Source organism: Hirundo rustica, chromosome 1 (assembly GCF_015227805.2).
Source record: "Hirundo rustica isolate bHirRus1 chromosome 1, bHirRus1.pri.v3, whole genome shotgun sequence".
NCBI lineage: Eukaryota > Metazoa > Chordata > Aves > Passeriformes > Hirundinidae > Hirundo > Hirundo rustica.
Window position 1 is genome coordinate 109,029,016 of NC_053450.1, and position 9,053 is coordinate 109,038,068.

The following is a 9,053-nucleotide window of genomic DNA, read 5'->3' on the forward strand; positions in this document are numbered from 1 at the left end:
TGTGGATCCCAGGCTGAGCCTTCTCTTTTGAAGCTGTAACCCAGGCCAAAGCCATCCACACCACCATGCACAGAAATCAGCATGTGCTTCCTTCCACTCTCAGTTCCCTCATCCTTGATACCAGGCTTTGCTGTGGGTAGCGCCCCTTTACATGTGCTTCCCCACATTTTCTCACTTTCTCTGACATTTACCAAGCAGTAAAAGTCCTTCCAGACCAAACATACTCCCGCCCCTTTGGTTACCTATAGTGATCAGTGCTACGGAGAACATGCTTTGCCATAGTGTAAGTGGAGAACAAGGGAAGGCTGGTTTGTGCCATCAGCCTTGTATAAGGCACTCAAGCTCAAATGTAACTGATTAAAATGTGACAAGGCACTTTTTCTCTTTTTTTTTTTTTAACCTTGTTTTCCCCCATCTGCCGTCTCAGTCCTGGACCGTCTGGGTGCCCACCTCCATGACTTGCAGGGATTTTACTTCTGGCCCTTTAATTGCAGTCAAATGAGCACTAGTCATCTAGGTAATTTAATGGAGTGTGTGATCCTTTTGTTATCACGTACTATAAAATCCCGAAGTGGCAGATCACCTGGGCACATGGCAGGCCCAGAAATATTGCCTGGCAATGCTGTTGCTCTGTTGCAGGCTCTCAATTAACATAAGGTTTTATTTTCTCCATCTCACAGTCTATTGCCTAGCACTGAGCTGGTGAGAGGCAGCTGCAAATGGCTATTTGCATCAAAAGCTCCCCAGTCACTCCAGATTAGAGCGACCACATCTTGTCCCGGCTAATGAATTGCTCGCATCTGTGAAATTACAGCTACTCACTTTTGTTTTGTTTAAATCAAAGCTGCAGGGCTCATGTGGCAGGCTGTCTGCTGCCTCCAGGTATCCAGCTCTCATGCCATGATGCCGAGTTGAAGGTGAGAGGGATCACTGTGGCTGTTGTTTTGTCACAGGTTGTTTGTCTGGACTTTGACAAGGAGTATACACAGAGCAGCCCTGGCCTTGCATGAACCGTCTGAGCAGAGAGGGGAATGGCTTTAGGGACCTGCTGGAGACCTGTGTCTTGGTGGTTTGTGATGAGTCAGTGGAGATGCTCTCTGTGTAATGCTCTCCATGAGTCTGACCTATTGATTGTCAGGAGTCTCAATAAATTTAGATCGCTGGTTTGTGTCTGCACTCCCTAAGCAAGGGTAGGACAATGATTAGCTGCAAAGATCAATAGGGAGGAGTCTTTTAATCGACCATGTAAAATGTATCCTTCGTCACTGATGGTGTGTTAATTGGGATTTAATTCTTGAGATGGCGTTCTCCTGTCCCTCCCAGTTTTCTCTCTCCTCCTAAAGTCTTGTTGAGAAATTCACGGTAGCCTGAAAGTTAGAAAGATGAAGCATCTTTCAGCAGGTTTTATTATTTTTGAAATGTTATTTCCACTGTATCCTGTCCATCTCCACCCTGAAGTAGCCATCTGCAACTTTCTAAAAAAGTCCTTTTTCAGTGGCATTCAGCAACACGAGTATGTTTAGCATTCCATTGAATGTTGATGCATTTCTCAGCCAAGGGCTTGGTGCCTGATTACTTGCTGGCAGCCACCAGAGGCACACAGGTCTCTGAGATGATGCTGGATGCCCAGAGAGACAACAACCTGTTGTCCCAGAAACCTGGGAAATGGAGGGCACATGTATGCTGCAAAGAGCCTTCCCCACAGTTTATCTGCTGACTCTTAATGGTGCAGCTCTCCTTCACACCCTTAATTTTCAACTGGGGCTCAGATTTTGGACAAGGAAGGTGTGACAAATTCTCAGCCTGCCCCTGTGGTTTGGCCTCAGAGAGGTTTAGGGACAAGCTGCCTTGATCAGTAGGACAGCTTAAAGGAGTAGTGTCTTTCCTTACTTCCTCAAGGAGTGCAGTGCTTTCCTCAAAACAGAGGTCTGAATGGAAGAGAGCTAACTTTCTTTTTTATAAGCTTGTAAGATACATGGTTTGCTGGTATTTATTTTGACACTGTGGGGTGGTGTTTTTTTTTCTTTTTTTTTTTTTTTATTTTTTTTAACAAATAAATTTCTTTCTAGATAGATTTTCAGACCAGTGGCTTTTCCCAGCAATAAAACATCTATTTCAGAGTAAATCTTGTTGAGTCTGTGCAATAACAAGAACAAAACCAAATGTGAGAAGATAAGGATATGATGTGAACTTTACCATAGGTTCTACCCTGCTGTAATAGCTGTTTTGCTATTTTGGCCACTCCAGCAAAGTCTGACACTGTGTTAGTCTGCTCCTCATGAACAAATTCAGGAGTAGTACCTGTCCTCACAGGCCTCACCTCCATAGTGAAAGATCTTTTAATTCTTTAGTTTCTTTTGGGATTTTCCAGTTCCAGCCTTGATGAAACAAATCCTGTCACAGGCTGGAAGATGGAATCAGCAGCATCCCAGCTAAAAGCATTGGCATTTCTTCTTATTGTAAATTCTTTAATCTCTTTTAACAGATGACCTCTTTAGGGTTATTGTATTACCCTCCTGCTAGACTCCTGACAGGTCTTCTATTTAACTAAACCAATAAATATGCATATTTGGAAAATATATTTCATTTATCCAGAAAAACTCTACAGAGTATTTGTTACTTAGCAACTTGCTTACAATTAATATTGAAAATTATTGCAGGCTATGTGATTGTATGGAGGTATAAAATTTTTGGATACAACATCCATAAAATTTCCTTTTTGTAGTTAAGTTTAGTAATTAGTAAATATTCATACACAGATCCTGAATTTGGGGAATGGATGAGTAAAGCAAAGCAGTGAAAAGGGTCACAGAAACACAGTCATCTTCCATGTCTTCAAGGAGGACCTGTGGTAGGAACCCAACCCAGCCAGTTGCAGTTTGACAGTGCAGGGACAGTGGGAGAAGAGACTGTACCAGTGGTCCCATTAGCAGCACCAAAACTGTGCAAGAGGCCAGAAGCTTAGGGTGAAACCTACGTGCTTGCTGATGTCTGGCACAGGGCAGTTCTGTGTGGAGGCTTCTTGATGGTGTCACTGTGTCCTCTCGTTTGAAGGGAGGTCTGGTGGTGAGTTCCTCAGACCTGTCTTTTCACTGCACAGCTATTGCATGTCAGCCACCAGAGAGAAATTTCTCTTCAAGACCCTTTTCCTAAGGGAAGGGCTTGGGAGGGAGCAGTTGAGAATTTTCTAATGCTTTCTTCTGTGATGGGATTAAGTGGGACCTGCTCCTTTAAAAAGTGTCCCCTTCCCCATCATCCTCCCTCCTTCCAATTACAGCACTAATTTCAGTAATGGAGCATTAATGGAGTAATGGACTGCTGAAGCTGGCCTGAAGGAACTGTAGTGCTCAGCACAAATTGAGTAAATAAACCATATATTAGATTTCTAAACAATACTTTTAGTCTAATCCCCAGGGAAAGAGAGTTGTCAAGACTTACTTAAGTCAACCCAGCAAAACGTATGCAAAAGATCCGCCCATTCATACCCTGGAAAATGGCACCAGTGGCCTGAAGCATCAGCGAAACTCTCACATAAATCTCTTCTATCCTGACAGAGAGAGCTTTGTGTTGTTTCCTTCTCCCAATTCCTCTTCTTTGATTTATTTACCAATAAGCAGCTTTGTGCCTGTTTTCATTTGTGTCCTGCTAGAGAGCTGTCTGTATATGTTGATGGAGAATGACTTGCAATTTTAAGGAGACTTATCATGGAGCCGTACAAAGTGATGGATGAGAGTAGTGCCCTAAACCATTTTCAGTCTGGGAAAGTCCTGATTATTTTTTTCTTCCAAAAGCAGAAGCCCTCTGTCAACATTTTTATTACTTTGTTTTTAAAATAGGCTTTGCACTACCTTAGCTAAACAAATAGGAGTGAGTAATGATGAACTGACTACCCAGATTTACCTCACTTGCATCAGGGTGACTAATTGTGATTTAGTTACCTTCGAATGTGTAGGCTGCAGTTGAGGTTTTCCTAGGCTGTGTGCAAACAGGGCGAGAGCCAAGCACAGAAGGTGGGGACTTTGAAGCGAGACAAAGACACGGAGTAGCAAAATGACCTTTTCACATCACTCCCCAGGTCAGTGGGAGAACCAGGAAGGAATGCAGGACTCGGATCAATGCCGTGTCTTCAGCAGGCTTTTTCATCTTGACGGAGCAATCACGAGAAGCCGTAATTCCTACAGAGCAGCATCTTGTGGGTGTTCAACATCCCACAAGATGATTATTTACTTTCTGTGAGCTTCTGTGTGATCTGAGAGCAATCTTTTGAGCCTTTGTGGCAAAAACAAGCAGGGATATTTCTGCTTTTACTTCGTCTTAACCCTGAGGCAGTCAAAAGAGAGTGAAGAGGGCTCTAGATCTAGTTTATATGTTTATTCAGATTTCCTTTGCTAAGAATAAGATAAACAATGGCGGCTGAAGCTTGATTTGATAGACAGAGGATTGGTTTAGTCCTGTAATCAGACTGGAGATTGGGTCCGTACTGCAGCATTTTATCAGGGGCAGTTTTACACCAACATCATTAATCTGCTTCAGATGTCTGACACTTAGAGCTTGGGTATGTTAAAATCAGTCCCTCGCTTAACCTCGGGATACAACACGTGAAAGGATCAAAATCCACTGATGTACAACAGACCAAGATGATGTAGTGTCTCTCAGGGTGTAACACAGTGTCACTTGTGTTCTTTATTTTTTATTGCAGGTAATTTTGTAAGAGGTATAAGAAAAAGTGCGCACACTGTGCTTGTTATAATAATCTAGGAAACTATAAAATCCTGACTTCTGCTTTTACAACTGACCACAATAGGTAATTTGGGCATGCTCTGAGTATACAAAGGAACAGCGCTTTTTTTTTCTTTCTTTTTTTTTCTTTTTTTTTTTTTTTTTTTTCTTTGTGGGAGGATTAACATATTACTCTATGAGTAATTTGTTAGGCACAAACCCAAGCAAGTTTCCAGGAGTGATGAGTTTATCACTGAACACTCACAGCCAGGAATATGGATTGAAGAGCTTGGAAGGTGTCTGTTCAACATTTGAAATGGTATGCAAGTCTCACATTTTAAGAAATAGACTTTATAATGCTATCATTGAACTCCCAGGCTTACCGTTTTCACAATATTAATGCTCTTGAATCCAATCAAATTGCTGAGCTCCTCCCTCAGAATTATCCTCTTCCAAGAGGAACAGCTCTAGCTTCTCCAGCTTGACAAATTGCTGAAGCTGCAAACTTCAGACCCTCCTTTTACAAGGCCTACATTTCTCTCCTTCCTCAGTGTGAATTACTGGGGAATGCTGGTAGTGCACAGCCCTTCATCCCTCCTTGACACATTTCTTACTCCTACCTTGCAATTCCTCCCATGCCTTTTCCTTGTCACTCCAAAGTCTGAGAAATCCATTTTCATTTTCTAATTCTACCACAACTGAGTCCAGCTACTCCTCTGCTGCTCTTCATCACATCCCACTGCTTCCTACTCTAACCTGCAAGCCTTACTCCTATGAGTCTCTGCCTTGGATGCCACTTGATCTTGCCTTGATTTTCTTCAACTCTGACTTCACCTAAAGCACTGTTTGCAAACACTATTTGGAGTTTCCTTCTACCAAAATTTCAAGTTGTGTCTTGAAAGCTGTACTGTACATGCAGAGGCGCAACATAGACAGCATACTTCCTCTCTGATGATATTCTCAGGGGGAGCAAGGACCACCTTGATAGGAATTTTCAGCAAATACGTGCTTAGCCTCAGACATCTGCCATGGAAACTTCATCCTGAAGTTTTGCAAGGCAGATGAAAATGAAATTTTGTGACGAAAAAAAGTCAGGGAGCTTAAATAGCAGACTGTTACTTGGTGGTTAGTTCTTTGGCAATTGGAACTCATGGAGCTGCCAGCTTTTCAGTCTCATGCACAGAAATAAGAGTATGTGTATAACAACCTGACTAAATGAATATGAATGAACTTTTTCAGTGAAAGGGATTCCAGAAAAAGCTATCCTACTTACACCTATAAATTCTGAGCTATTAAATTGCTGCTCTTGTTTTCAAAACCTTTGTGATGTGGCTACACACACTGGTGAGATGACAAAATGATGGCTGCAGAGTCCAGCTTTTCCACTCTGTTTCCTATGCTCAAGAATTGAAGGCAACAGGGTTGTTAAGAAGAACCAGTTGTAGAGGATGTTTTTTTGACATGGCAATTTGTTTGGTGGACCTGATCTAGAGCTGTCTGACATAACTGGGACCTGAGAAAAGACAGCCTTCTATCCCTTCCCTGTCAAGCACTGTTTGCATTCAGATGGTGATTTGAAAGGTCACCCTGTTATGTTTTCATTTTGCTTTGTGATATGGGGCCTTTAGTAATTGCCAGGAAAAATACAGTTGTATCTAAAGGGTGGCTGATGGGTTCTTAGGGTGTTTTTCTTGGTTTGATTTGGTTTTTTTCCTGAAAATTCCTACATATTTTGTGAAACTCCCTGGGTGCTATGGGAGTTTTCCTTTCCACCACTCTATTGCTAAATATTGTTACAGACTTAATTCCTTTTAGCCTATCTAAATTCTCTTTCATATAATCCTTGTTTTCCTATTCAAAGCCGTGTTGTCATGTCACCTGCACTGAAATACTCCTGTTGTCAAAGATTAAAAAAACTGCAATATCGAAGAATTTTTTCCTTCCTTCTGCTGAGTGTTTCTCTCCAGTGAAGAATGTGGAAAACATCTAAAATTTTTTTATGCAAGGTGAGTGGCTTTTTTTTTTTTAATGCTCTAGCATGTCTGAAAGAGGAGACCAAGAGTAAGATACTCAATATGCCTTATCTGGTGCAAATGCTTTCTTGTATTAGGGGAATAATCTTTCAGACACCTTGTGGGAGCTGTTTAGATTGCTCTCTTGGGTGGTTTGTATCATTCCTGTGGGGAAAGTTTGGATGGAAAAAGAGTTGTTGCATATGTGTGTATGCATTTTCACTCTTCTACTCCTGAAATGGAAAATTTATCCAGAAATAGATATTCCACCAGAAGAACTCCATTGGAACACAAGAAACCTCCTACAAAAATTTGCAGTAAAACTTTTAACAGGTTTGTAGCAAACCTAGCTTTACTACTGTGACTGGAACTGTGCCTGAGGTTGTCTTCCTCTGAGCCTTATTCTGGACTTAGTTTTCTGTTTGGTTTATTTCAGTTGTCCCAGCAGCAATTCAGGATGCACAGGATATCAGGATGCACAAGACTAGATGGCCCATGTTAAAGGGGGAGGAAGAAAAGAGAGGGTATGGTTTCTAATCTGGGGCAGTATCTTCTCTGCCACCCTGGCCTGAGTGGTGGCTCCTATCAGGGGAACACCTCCCAAAGAGACAGCCTGCATTAGTGCTGGCTGCCAACGTGAAAAAAAACCATGGGGCTGGCCAGCTTTGCCTGCTGCTCTCCCTGCTCCTCTAGTGCCTGCCAACCAGGTTGTTAAGACCAGGAAAAGCTACTGGGTAGGTGACAAGAGCCAAAGAATTTGCTGAATGTGTTGGGCTTGATAGCAGCTGCCCCTTGCCAATTGCATTCTTCTGCTGCAGGGCAGATGCACAGAATATGTCCCAGACCTTCCTCACAGTGGGAGATAAGCCCTGGAGCCCTCCACAAAGTGTGTCCTTTTCCCCACATGGTGTGAAATTGTTTTTTCTGGCATGATGGCTATGGGGATCTGGTAGAATTTTTTATTTTTCATTATTGAAGAAATTTTGATAAGCTTGCATTTAAGCTTGGTTACCCAGTAAGTAGCAGAGGCATGGGGTTGTAATTACTGGGCCCGGCTCCATCACTGAGGTATGGAACAGAAAACTGGGTTGTGGCAAAGGGAAAGGAGGGCATTAAGGCACACAATCCCACAAAAGGTGCAGTGCAGTTTTCTTCCACCCCAGATGGCTGCGTGGCAGTGGGCCATGGTAGGTGCAAGCCCAGGAGGGGAAAGAGGATGCTGAAGAATGTGCCGTTACGTCTTTCCTCAGGTTCTCCCTCCTTGGCAGAGCTGCTCAAGGACCGCAGACTTGGCAGTGGTAATGCAGAGCTGTCGTCCCTGCAGGTCTCCAGGGACCTTCCCTGGCACTTTGCCCAGCTCTGGGCACCAGGTGCTCTGGTGGGGAGAAGAGCTCTTCCAAGGAAATTTTGGGTGTATTGTGCAGTCCCGTAGAGTGCAATACAGTGATACTTGACCACACTGGGAGACAGAGATAACTCATCCTCCTCTAACCAGCCCTAAATTAGTCAGGCACAGCATTGCACCTGCAGAAACATCATTGCTTCCAGGGCTAGAGTGAGAGCCCCTGCACTATGTGGAGTATCTAAATAGGTAGACACTGCTGCCTTGTGCCGCAGAGATTCTCTGACTTTGCACAAATTGGACACGCTTGAGACTCAAAGTAAAAGCACAGCAAGATTCTGCCTTTATAACAACAGTGTTTATGGGGTTCAGATTCTCAAGTTTCACAGAGATTTTGGGCATTTTGAAAATTTTCTTAAAAATATCCCAAGTGTCTGCATGGAATAAGTTTCCAAAATACAACAAGCTAGAAGAAATTTGAAAATCTTCCTCAGCTGCTGTTGTGCTTCCTTATGAGAAAGCCCAAATCCCAAAGGAGAAGCGGTACATGGTGTCTCATAGTATACGTTGCATAGTCTATGTGTATAGCTACCTCTGACCGAAAAATGGGTTTTTAAAATCACTGGATATCAGGAAATAAACAGTTCAGAGATGTTCAATCTTCATAGGTTTCATGGCAGTAAATATCTGGTTAGAGGATAGACAAGCTATTCATGCCCCAGTTGAGGAAAATGGAGAAGTCAACCCACTGTAAATGCCAGAGTTTTTGAAAGTGCACACATGCCTGGCTTTAAGAACAATTTCAGTCAACACTTTCTGTATATTAAACACCAAAAAATTTAACTGTAAGATGCAAACTTTCAGAAGTCAGTTCTCATTTGTCCCAGTGTTTTCAGGGCTACAACTTCCTAAGACACTCGCTCCCAGAAAACCTCATGCACTTTGATCCATCAGTAATGCCTATGAATTTCCATCTCTTT

General features: G+C 42.6%; 1 long non-coding RNA gene across 1 annotated transcript; it reads left to right on the forward strand.

The window, feature by feature from the left end:
- Window positions 1-871: 871 nt before the first annotated feature.
- On the forward strand, window positions 872-8,738 carry LOC120757780 (uncharacterized). The gene is made up of 6 exons (XR_009208279.1): window positions 872-917; window positions 4,700-4,804; window positions 6,581-6,725; window positions 6,987-7,064; window positions 7,168-7,255; window positions 7,982-8,738. It is a non-coding gene; the product is annotated as an uncharacterized LOC120757780 (long non-coding RNA).
- Window positions 8,739-9,053: the final 315 nt, after the last annotated feature.